This window comes from Ostrinia furnacalis, unplaced genomic scaffold (genome assembly GCF_004193835.3).
Source record: "Ostrinia furnacalis isolate ACB-3 unplaced genomic scaffold, ASM419383v2 OfSCF5843, whole genome shotgun sequence".
Taxonomy (NCBI): domain Eukaryota; kingdom Metazoa; phylum Arthropoda; class Insecta; order Lepidoptera; family Crambidae; genus Ostrinia; species Ostrinia furnacalis.
The window spans coordinates 201,775-215,210 of NW_021136082.1; positions in this window are offsets into that span (position 1 = coordinate 201,775).

Genomic DNA, 13,436 nt, shown 5'->3' on the forward strand with positions numbered 1-13,436 from the left:
AACATGCTTAAAATACCCATTATAAAATTTTCATTTCTAGCTTCCTACAACTTAGATTCCGTCGGCTATTTCTAATATAACCCTTGTTTTTCTTTTTCTTTTTTATCAAGAAATGCATGCAGTTGCGTACCCACTAGCCGCGAATTTCAAGAAAAGTGGGATATAATATCTCTAAAACCTAAAGATGACGAATTACTAGCCAATAAGATGTCAAATGCGCGTGTACTTTGGTAATAGTGATACGAGTATGTTTAAGTTTCTGATTTATAGTAGGTATAACTAGCATTCCGCCCGCGGCTTCGCCCGCGTCAAATTTTTTCTGTCACAGAAAAACTTTGTCGCGCGCTTCACTGTTCCAAAAACCAGGATAAAACTATCCTATGTCCTTTCCCGGGACTCAAACTATCTCTATGCCAAATTTAATTAAAATCGGTTCAGTGGTTTAGGCGTGAAAGCTACACAGACAGGCAAACAGACAGAGTTACTTTCGCATAATGTATAATATTAGTAAGGATAGTTATAGAAAAACTTGAATTTGCTCTCACTTTTGCCTTCCTTCTTTTATTTCTTTTAAACAAGATTTTTCCAAACTGCAAATAATAATGTTTATTTATTGATTTCTTCAAATCGCACAATAGAAAGTGTGGAATGAATTCTTTAATACATTAATTGGACATCTCACTAGAGCGTATCTAATGGATTACAAAATCGAAAACGGCTGAAAAACTTATAAAAATTAAATTGAAAAACGTGAAAAAGAGGCTGACAAAGGTGACAGAGTTTCTTGCACTTACTTCATCTCAGCACTGGTCCATTTATTGTCCCAAAGCAGTGGCTGGGTTTAAGTTATTGCTAGCACGTGAAAAGCATTTATTAGAAGCATATTATTACACTGCACAACAAAATTGCAACTTTTGGCTGATGATTGACTTTCATTACATGATGTTTACTAATTTGACGTCGCTGATTCTGAATCTGCCGTCCATTTTTTCGTAGCAGCTCTTGTTTACGTGTTATAGCTTTCACTCAAAAATTGCTAAATTTCAGTCTTAATTCGCCGACAGTTCAAAAAATACTATGTTTTCTTTGTATAATTTAATATGGTAGCATTAAGAAGTGTTTGTGTGATTGATCTAAATCAATTTTGTTTCATTTGCGGAGAGGATATGTTTGAATAATCCGTTTAAATGTGACAAAGTTCGTAAAATTGGCTTACAAAAATTAGTTTGGGGACCCAGTGGAAATGAAAGATAAGCCTTGAATTCCGCAAAAGGCGTGGAAAAGATGCGTTGAGTTTTTACGTTTATAAACAAATAAGAATATGTGTAGATTTAGGTACGAAACCGCTATGATCTGAAAGGAACCCTTGAACCATCGCGACGACTGTTATTTTTATTTTTGAACAAAAATGGTATTAACCAAAAAATATTGAACTAAATGGTAATTCCTTGCATACGTTTGGCATGTAGATGTCTTTTCAACCCTAAGAAGTCACCTGAACCTCATGTTGATACTTCACATGAGGATTTTGAGGCGAAAACTGTCAGTGTGGTAGAGACTTTGAATGTGACCCGAAATTTTCAAAACCATGTAGCCAAGATGGTTTAAACGATCGTTTTAGAGATTTAGGATCTTCAAGTCTTCCGAAAAGACATGGAATGAGTTATTTTGGTATTTTAATTTTTTTTTGGAAAATCCGAAAAAATCTTACTATTCTTACACATCGAACAACGTATAAATCACTTACAAACATGTTTTTTTGGTTGGATGTAATATAAACATCGAATTACACTCTCTTCGCAATCACCTGAACAATTTTATCACAACTCTTAAGGATCTAAGTGAAGAACATGGCGAGCAAATCCACCAGGGCCTTCGTACGATAGAGGGACGCTATCAGGGCCACTGGAATGCACACATGATGGCTGACTGCTGTTGAATCATTCAGAAGAGCTGTCTGCCTTCAGCATCAGCAAGGAAGTCAAATAAAAGAAAGTTTTTTCAACTTAACAACTTCATAAAATAGGATCATCTCTAAAAAAAGAGTGTTTTTTTACAAAAAGACCCAAGTGTCATATTTTTTTAACCAGAGCTGATACAGACATTTTAATTACAGATTTGAAATCGTCATTAAAAATTGGACTAATATCATGTAACATAACCCAATCATCAGAAATGCTGTTGTGCAGTGTTATTATTTTGTAGAAAATACTTAAAAAACCAAAAAAAAGGTGTCGGTTAGAAAATCTTTCATAAATCATCAAAAGTATCTGACCTTTTTTATGAAACAAAACATACTGAAAAACTACGCATTTTAATTTCGTTTGTTTCAGCCGAATGACGTCCACTGTTGGACGAAGGCCAAGGCCCACTTTTATGTATTTTATATGCCAATTAAACAAAAAGCTTGAATTAATTTAGTCCCTAACTTATAAAGCTTAAAAAAATCCTGAATTTTGCTTACATAGGGGTCACTTAAAAATTAGGGATTGATGATGAAAACGGGCATTAGTCAGGTACTTTTGAAAATATGGAAGATTCCAACAGACCCTTTTTCTTTGCGGTCCAGTGTAAGTATGTAATGTTCCGCTGATAGTGAGCCCACACCCAGTTTCTCGCATCTGGTGCTGTGAAAACAATTAAATTCATTGCGCTGATGCCGGACGGGTGTGCTGGAGTAGAAATACCGCGCTTCGAGTTCAATTCTCGCTTTACCGGGTTACTGTCTCCGATTTGAGCTATCATTTAACGTGACGTATCTACTCGTACTCATACTGCAGTGTTTTTTTTTATCCACAACGAGGAATGTGTAAGCTTCATTAGTAAAAAAAAAATTTGTTTTTCCTTTACAAACAAGCATTTCAAATTTATTTTTTTGTAGGTGAAGAGCGCATAATTATTCTTCACATACCTACAAGTGAGAAAATGCACGATATGGGTCACGATTTGTCATAATTTAACTTTTTTTTTTACCCACAATGAGCAATCTCTTGGCTTGTATCTCACCTGATGGTAAATGACGATCAGGCCGAAGATGGAAGCAAGCTTCACCCGGAATCCTCAACCACAGAGGAACTTAAACTTACCTTACCTCTAACTGCCGGAACACAACATGGCTTAACAATTTAATGGCTTTCTTAACCGATTTTTCCAACACCTAGCGTGCTGGCCAAATCCTCTAGTAAATTAGTGAAAGACATTTTCCTGTAGTGGATGGAGACTAAATAACCTGATAATTATTTCATAAATAAAACAAAATATACTAAGGACGCACTCGGCAGGCAAAAATAATCATAATTATTATTGCCGGTGACAGAAACCCAATAAACAAGATTGAGCAGAATGGAAGAGCATCGGATATTGTGGCCGGCGCGGATCGCCGCGGGATCACTCTACGTTTAATATTAACTCTACTTCTATTTGCTAGCCTCTTTTAAACTGATACGATATGTATAGAGTTATATGTAGGTACAAGCAGTACAAGTAGCTGGATAGAAAAAGCGAGAGATCACGCTTTGTGTCGTTTTTAGAAGAGGCTTATGTACCATCATCATTTCAGCCACAGGACGTCCACTGCTGAACATAGGCCTCCCCCAATGATTTCCACATCGCCCGGTTGGTAGCGGCCTGCATACAGCGCCTTCTTGCTACTTTTTTACGTCCAAAGTTTACTTTGTAATGAAAGTTTGCGATCAGCTTTGTGCACATGTTTTTTAATATTGAGAAACTTTTAACAACATTTGCTAACTTAAAATCAATAGAATTACACCTACATCGTAACGTATATTCTACAGTAAAACATGAAATTAGAGCAAACTCAAGTTTTCTGCATCAAGTTAAAATTATTTCACAAATACGGCCATCTAACGTTTCTTTGCTGAAGTAGCAGTGAAAGGTAAAACGAGTCGCGGCAAACTTGATCGCAAAACATTTTTACTTTTCCACGCATTAGTTACGTGTACTTCTCATAGATGGCGCTGCATGTCCCAGTACTTTGAAATGATCGAGGTTTATGAGGGCTATCGTTTTAGCGCTCACCAGTTAGCGCCACTGTAGAGTAAGGTCCTGTCACTTGCTTGTAGCGAAGACAGTGGCGCCAACTTGTGATCGCTAAAGTGGTAGGAGGACTATCGTATTATTTGCACTCATCAAGATGGCGCCACTGTAGAGTAAGGTCCTGTCACTTGCTTGTAGCGAAGACAGTGGCGCCAACTTGTGATCGCTAAAGTGGTAGGAGGACTATCGTATTATTTGCACTCATCAAGATGGCGCCACTGTAGAGTAAGGTCCTGTCACTTGCTTGTAGCGAAGACAGTGGCGCCAACTTGTGATCGCTAAAGTGGTAGGAGGACTATCGTATTATTTGCACTCATCAAGATGGCGCCACTGTAGAGTAAGGTCCTGTCACTTGCTTGTAGCGAAGACAGTGGCGCCAACTTGTGATCGCTAAAGTGGTAGGAGGACTATCGTATTATTTGCACTCATCAAGATGGCGCCACTGTAGAGTAAGGTCCTGTCACTTGCTTGTAGCGAAGACAGTGGCGCCAACTTGTGATCGCTAAAGTGGTAGGAGGACTATCGTATTATTTGCACTCATCAAGATGGCGCCACTGTAGAGTAAGGTCCTGTCACTTGCTTGTAGCGAAGACAGTGGCGCCAACTTGTGATCGCTAAAGTGGTAGGAGGACTATCGTATTATTTGCACTCATCAAGATGGCGCCACTGTAGAGTAAGGTCCTGTCACTTGCTTGTAGCGAAGACAGTGGCGCCAACTTGTGATCGCTAAAGTGGTAGGAGGACTATCGTATTATTTGCACTCATCAAGATGGCGCCACTGTAGAGTAAGGTCCTGTCACTCGCCAGGGGTGCCAACTGTTAAGTATAAAAACGATAGCCCTCATTCCATCAAGTTGGAACACCAGCCTACTCCTAATAACGAAGACTAGTACAAGAAAATCAGTGAAATGAATATGAGTAGTGCACGCACATTAGGTATTTAAACTTAAAACCATTTTAGACCCTAAAGGGTGTGAAAAGATAGGTCTGGACTGGTCATAAGCGCCACTTGTGGTCTAAACTGAATAAATATTTTTGATTTTGATTGACTCTCTACTCTGTAACCACCTATTTAGGGCAAATAAATGATTATTATTATTACTGTTCCCTGTATACTGTACTACAGATTTACTTTTTACTGAGTTCCAATGATGTTTTCGGGGCTGTTCCCAGTAAAGTCTATCTTTACTTTTTTTTACTAAGACTTCAATACATTGGTTTGTTCCAAAGAAATTTCCTCAGCCCTGCGTTGAAGCGTGCCTCGAATGCTAAGTCGTGAACCCGTCATATTTGCCCAACAATGGCGGTTCCACGAACGTTGCTTTCGGTTCGACTCCCGGGAAAGTCACAATGGCTCGTTCAAGGAAAACGTGGATTGGCAATTGTTTGGATATTTACAGTTATTGTTATGTCAGATCCTTGTAAATTGCTGATACATATAAATCGTAATTTTATGATATTACTGATTAATTGTAGGATTTCCTTTAGCCTAGGCGCAGACCACCGATTTTTTGTCGGTCGATAGTTTAGTCGGGCAGTTAATCAGTACTGGCATATATGGAAGTGCGCACATTACACCGATTTGGTATCGGCCGATTCTTCATACAAATAAAAATCGGACCCAACTTATCGGCCAACTAAAAGTATGGTCTGCGCCTAGGCTTAGACAAGACTCGCGTATATTAATTTTTTGTCATTTCTTTTTTCAATTTAAATAAACACTACAAATTATTTATTAACTAGCTGTGCCCGCGACTTCGTTCGCGTGAAAATCCGTTTTTGCATCATTTTTCATTGTTGCTCTGCTCCTATTACTCGTATCGTAATGGTATATAGCCTATAGCCTTCCTCGATAAATGAGCTTTCTGACACTGAAAGAATTTTTCAAATCGGACCAGTAGTTCCTGAGATTAGCGCTTTCAAGTAAACAAACAAACAATCAAACAAACTCTTCAGCTTTATAATATTAATATAGATTACATAAAGTCATGATTTCATTTAAGGTTGATCTGTTGACGACTGTTGCTTTAAATAATGTTATAGGTACCAATCTATGAGACGTTTAAAAGCTTTATTCCTTAATATTATGCAAATCCAGTAACAACAGCCTAATAAGCCTTGAAACTACCTAATTTGTTTCACAGTACATTAGGCTTAACCATAAACTAAATAATATTTAGACACGAAAATAGTTTCCTCGGAAAAATATAGGTAAGTAATTAGCTTTTTTAACAATACTTACAGATTTTAACTTATGTTTTTTTGTGTTTTATCTAGTTCTTGTAAATAAGATCCAGTATTAAATTAACTGTATACCTAATTAATACAAATGCAATACAAATCTATTTATTCGAAAGTAAGTACATGCATATAAAAACAAGGAATAAATTTTTAAGTACAGACATTAATGCATCTTACAAAATATTATGATACTAAAAACATTGAGCTTTGCTTCCTAAGTTAGGGCAGAGCCCTGTATTTTAGGATAAGCAAACGCTCTTCCCATAGCTAAAGTCGCAAAAAGATACATTTAATACATAACTAAATGTAATTATTTACACAATAGCTAAGATGTTTAGAGTGCCTTCGTACCGCCTCTGTTCATCAGAAATAATATACGTACCAATGGTGAATATCTCAAATAGCTTCAGTAGTTTCGGAGCCTATTTAATACAAACAATCAAAAATCTTTCCTGTTTATAATAAGTATTAGCGTACATAAGTTATTGAGGCTGTAATACCCATAGAGCAACATTGAATTGGAAAATATATTTTTCTTTTTCTTTCTCACATTTGCCTACTATAACCTGTTTTAAATAAACAAAGATTATGTCGAGTCACCTCTACTCTTTATTAACACTATCTGCATTAATGTTTTGCCAGCAAACAGTCGTACAGACAGGCCAATTCTTTTGTTGGTTCCGAACCAGTCGCTTGCCAGGCCGATTGCGATCGGTTGTTGGGACTCACCTTGTATGAGTATACTAATATTGTCTACTTGGAAATAACTGGACTTCTGAGTGACTGAGCTGAGCTATTAAGCTACTAAACTACGTGAATTATTTTCTGTTCCTGTAAAAATAAGTATTTTGATTTGTACATTAAGTGTCTACCTTAATCTTGGTATGCGTGCGATATTTATTTAGCTTGTCTAAAGGGTTAACGGATTGTATGGGTATGTAATCATTATGCATTGTGTACTACAGATTCTAACACTCTTTTAAAGTTACTTCTATTTATTGTTTACAGTAGGTAACAGTTTTTAACTGATTTCATCGCCAATTTTCAGTGAATATGCCATTGTGTTTATGAGCAATGTATTGCAAATTAAATCAAATTAATTTGAGCAGCCATAAATCCTCACTTTAACTCAATCGACCAAAATCCTGAATACGGATTTTACGGAAATTATTAAATTAAAAAAGTTGTTCATAACATACTTACAACTAATTCCACCACAGTAAGCACAGTAGCTCATAATACAGTGTGTTTAGGATAGGGCTAGCGGAAATAAATATCATTTTTGTGTAGTCACATAAAAATAAATTTAAAAAATTAAGCCCCCCAATCCAAGAGGAAGGGCAAGGGCAAGGCCCACATATGGGGGCATTTTTGTCGATAAAATTGACATAATAAATCGCCTTAAATTATCGCTAGCCCTATCCCAAACACACCGTATATATTGTGCAGTAAGTCTCGAACAATAATTCAAAATCCATCTGCAACGAAACCATCTCCAGTGATAATGTAAGCCTGAATCCGAAAAGGAAGGAACAAGCCAAGGAATTAATTGAATCTGCGCACACCCACCTTATACCGAGTCGCGAGCACCACGAGCGCGACGGAATGGCGCGAGCGCAACGGGACCGCGTGATTGGGCCGGTGCGTGTACACTACTATTTGTTTTCGATCGTTGGTGAGCAAACTCGAATGTAACTCTCCTCGATGGAGTCTTCCAGTAACTTGGCCCACTTTTGGCTTGGTCCACGGTCCAAATCGCTGGATTGGGTTTTCAAATGTTTTATTTTTATCCACAACGAGGAAGCTCTTGGCCTGTATCTCACTCTTGATGGTAAGTGGCGATCAGGCCGAAGGTGGAAGCGAGCTTCACCCGGAATCCTCAACCACGGAGGAACTGGCTATCTTACCTCTAACATTGTTGTTATGGCGACAGACTTAGGTAAGATGGTGGTAGCTAGCCAGGCGGACATAGAACAAGCCCTACCACCAACCAAACTAAACAGAAAAATCTGCCCCCACTGGGAATCGAACCCGGGACCTCTGGGTCTGAAGCAGGTGGTCTTACCACTAGACCACAGAGGCGGTTAAATGTTATTTCTACTAGCAACTGGGCCCACTCTAATTTTCTAGACTCACTGGAAGACTCACTCAATGAGTCAGGAAAATCTTAAAACTCCATAGATTATTCTTGTTTACCTATAATTTTGTAGAAAAAATCATGGATAAATATTTTTTTTAAATAAGCACATATTATTCCAAATTAGACATGATATTATTACGACAGTGTGTAGTGTTTACCTACACATTTTGTTTAAATAAGTTAAATATCGACTTCGGTGTATCCACTTAGGGTCGAAAAAGTTTTCATATGATATTGGTAAGGTCGATTCTAGACGACAAAATGTTATGTGCTCACTATCCAAAATAGTTAAAGTCATAGTAAGATTTTATAAATCGTGACACCAACCCTACTGAAGATACATTTTATTGACTTTTTTATTTTATGGATTTTTCTGAATTGTTCACTGATTTTATTTTAAAATTAATAACGAGTATCACATAAGTGAGAACAAAGTGACTACCACTAGTACAGCACACAGTAGCAATCGGACGCGAAATCAATGGAGTATAAACCTCGCTGCCTCCGCGGTAACCGCATACAGATTTGAGAAATGCCCGGGATTTCTACTGGTATTGTGCTACTGTTGGATTGAAGCTGCTTTTGCTAACTTTTGACTTTGAATGTTCATTTTTCAAGTTTGAAAAAAGACGAATTAATCTATATTAATCTGTACTAATATTATTAAGCTGAGGAGTTTGTTTGTTTACTTGAACGCGTTAATCTCAGGAACTACTGGTCCGATTTGAAAAAAATATCTTTGAAAGCCCATTTATCGAGGAAGGCTTTAGGCTAACAGGAGCGGAGCAGTAAAGAAAAAAGTTGCAAAAAAATATGAGAAATATTATTCTTACTATTTTCACGCCTATGAAGTCGCGGGCACAGGCCACAGCTAGTGCATAAAGATATACCTAAGAGTAATTTGAAGAACTTTATCTTTGTTGAGAGTCATTTTATGCAAAAATGATATGTGATAAAATCCTTTAAAAAATACACATGATGTTTGTTTATACGATGTATTATACAAAATTAGGATTTTAGACTAAAGAGGCGTAGAGAATTTACATAAACCCTTTGTTATTATTTATTAATTGATGTATTATTTACTATTATAATATACTTACTTACGCCTCGATGGCAAGTGGTGCAAATCTGCAACAATGTAAGGGAGATAGATTCGATTCAAAGTGTTTGCTGTATCAAGTGTCTTTCCGGGCACTTACATTTGATTGTGGATTGAGAAAACCATTTTCTGGATTCGGTCAGATAGTTGAGGAAACGATGTTGGCAAAGATTTGAATTGGATGCTATACGAAACGCCTCGGGCAAATAATCATCTGATACTTCGCATTGATTCGAATATCGTAGATAGAAAAAAATACATTATTTTCATTCTATGCGAGGTGCATTGACTTTTATTTTTTGCAAAAAGCATTCGACAAACTAGCTTTCAGCTGGTACCTATATTCTTAGTTGATAAAGATTGCGAATGGGAACCTATTATTATTTTTTTAGGGTAGGCGCACACCGTTGATTTTTAGTTGGCCGATAGTTGTGCCCGATTAGATTTCAAATTGTATGAAGAATCGGCCAAATCGAATCGGCGTAGTGTGCGCACTCCCATACATGCCCATACTGATCAACTGCCCGACTAAACTATCGGCCAACTAAAAATCAACGGTGTGCGCCTACTCTTAATCTTCGCATATCTGTCAGCGTTTTTGGTTTGCTATTGTTAGAAATCCTGTAATCCGTTGACAAATTCAAGTATTGTGAGTAGAGATGTGCCGCTGAGAAAGTTCTCGTTCCCGGCAATATTCCCAGTGAGAATATTCTCGAGAACTGAGAACGCTCCCGGGAATATTCTCAGTGTTCTCGACAGAATACATTTAGTTTTAATTTTAATTTTGTTGTTTATATGTGGTATTATTTGTAATGCTTCGATGTTTTATTAACTGGGCGTTAAGACTAGTCGTTATAAACAAGGCATGAAACGTGTGAGTGAAATATTGCTGTCTTGCTCACTCTTTTCGTGGCGAACGCGTACCGCGGCTTTAGGACTCGGCAACGGTATTTGAACATGAGTGTGCCTCTGAGTTTTAAGACCCTTGCCACTCTGGCGGATTTCAAGCGGATTCAAAGCGGATTTAAAGAGGTGCGGCGACGCGACGGCGACGCCGCGTGAAAATATCGTGAAACTTCCCGAAGGCTGTCCAACCGAGCTGGATTCGATGATTGACCTTTTGTTTTTCGAAGTTGGACCTACCTAGCTAACTGGACTGTTTGTCCTAGGTATACATTGTTGTCAACAACTTCGAGTGTAGAGTCTCCAACTTTTAGAGGAGTGGGTGGGTGCAACACGGATTTTAGACATGATTTTTAAATCTTGTCCATGGTCATTTTGAGACCCACTTGTTGAGAGACTCTATTGAGGCCATCGAGCATTAAGCCTAGATCTTCCTGCTAAATCCGCTCCAGCCCAGAAGCTTGAAAACATCTTCTAGGGCGGTGGTGATGACGTCTCCCTGTCTCACCCCTCGCTGCAACTGTTTCGGTTTCTTGAAACGGACTGTTACTATGGCGTGTTTGTACAAGCCTTTCAACACTTCAATGTATCGATAGTCAATTTGGCACAGTTGGAGATACTGCAGCACTGCCCATAGTGCCCATGTCTCAATCGAATCGAAGGCTTTCTCATAGTTCACAAACGCAAAGTGGCTGATTATACTCCTTGATCTTCCGTATAATCTGCCGTAGCGTATATTATTATGGTCTATGGTACTGAAGCCTTTTCAGAAACCGGCTTGTTCGGGGGGCTGAAAGTTGTCAAGCCTGCTAGCGTGACAATTCGTAATGACTATCAAAAACAGCTTATAGATATGGCTCAGAAGCGAAATGGGTCTATAATTCTTCAACAAGGTTTTGTCGCCTTTTTTGACGAGGAGTATCACCATACTTCTTTGCCATGCCGTAGGCGTAATTCCCTTGAGGATGACGGAATCGAACAGCTTCTGAAAAGCCTTTAGTACAGGCGTTCCACCTGCTTTCAGAAGCTCAGCCGTGATTACGGTGCCTTGTTGTTTTTCAGCTGTTTGAGAACCATTCTAATCTCGTACAGACTAAGATCAATCTAGCTAGCACGTATTTTATATAAACCCGTGTATAGACTCTGACAGTATGCTTTAAACAGAGTGATCTTGACATGGTCATTACATCGGACAAACCTGCGGGCCAACATTTATTACACCTTACTGCCAGCGCCCTTCGTTCCCTCTCGATATCAACATGATCTTTAAGGTCATCAGTAACGTAGTGTCCGAGATATGTAAATTTAGTGACTCTGTTTAACGTTACCCCATTCAGCAAGAGGTCTGGTACCACATTTGGACATTTACTGGCGGCTTTAAATACCATGTATTCGCTCTTCTTCACATTATACAATAAGCCATGGCATTTAGCATACGCTTCACACACACCCACCATCTTTCTGAGAGCCCCCACTGTTGGCGCCAGCAGTACCATATCATCAGCGTAGCTTATGTTGTTGATACAAACACCATCTACCCATCATCCGATACGCATACTGCTAAGGACAACAATGAGGTCATTTACGTATATGTTGAAAAGCCTGGGAGACGTCAGCCCACCCTGTCTCACCCCGCACTGCAACCCATACTCCTCAGAAAAAGCGTTAGCCCATCTTACGCTGTTAATTTGGTTAGCATACCAATAATGGAATATTTGTGATACTTCTGACGGTACGCCCTAAGACACAAGATCGAACGCCTTGGAGAGGTCGAGGAAGCATGCGTAAATGGGAGTCCACCGATCCGTGTAGATTTTAAATATTTATCTAGTAGAGAGTCAAGCACACTGTCAAAGACCTTTGCCGTGATTGTAGCTAGAGAGAGAGATCGGAAATAATGATCTCACGTGTCCTCTTTAACAGATGGATAATATTAATCCCAACTTAAGTTTTATAGCCATAAAAGTTGGCTCAAGCGTAACTACCTATTTTTTGAAGAAGTGACTCTGGATTCTTCTACAGACACATTTTTGGGGTAAAAACCTTTCCTTTAATGAAATAAAGTTTAGAACTAGGCTTTTATTTAAATGGTGCCAATATTGGTGGGAAGTGGGGATGCATACGTTTGAAAGTGCTTGTCGCGGGGGGGTCGATTTTTGTGATGACCAGTGTATATCATTATAGAAACAGTTTTTTGGCATGGCTATTAGTTGAGTACTATGATAGGCCCCCAAGTAGTTTCAGCCCAGGGCCCCACAAATTCACGATCCGGCCCTGAGGGGAGGCCTATGTTCAGCAGTGGACGTCCTACGGTATGGCTGAAATGATGATGATTATGAGCTAATAGCTAACACTACGGTCTTACGTGCAGACTACAGACCACAGATAAATAATTTTACGTTTTTATTTCATCATCATCATCATCATTTCAGCCACAGGACGTCCACTGCTGAACATAGGCCTCCCCCAATGACTTCCACATCGCACGGTTGGTAGCGGCCTGCATCCAGCGCCTTCCCGCTACCTTTATCAGGTCATCGGTCCACCTTGTGGGTGGACGTCCCACGCTGCGTTTTCCGGTACGTGGTACGAGTCGAGTACGGGAATACGGTCGAGGTACTAAAGNTATTGTGAAATATACCCTTAATGTCAAATGTAAAGAATAGTTTAAAAAACTAAAATTTAATTTAATTACTAACACGAATCATCAGGACCCTGGACATCATCTGGCATTAAAGTGCTCGAAAAGACAAATCCAACGAACCCAAACTCGATGAGTTTCCGCCGTTTCATTTAGGAGTTTCTATGGCCACCTCCTGACTCCATCATTAGGACCCTGGACATTATCTAGCACTTAAAGATATCGAAAAGACAAATCCAATGAACCCAAACTCGATATGATTCCACCGTTTCGTTTAGGAGTTCCTTTGGCCACCTTCCAGTCCCATCATCAGACCAGCTGGTACCACAATATTGTATTGTCATCTAATCTGC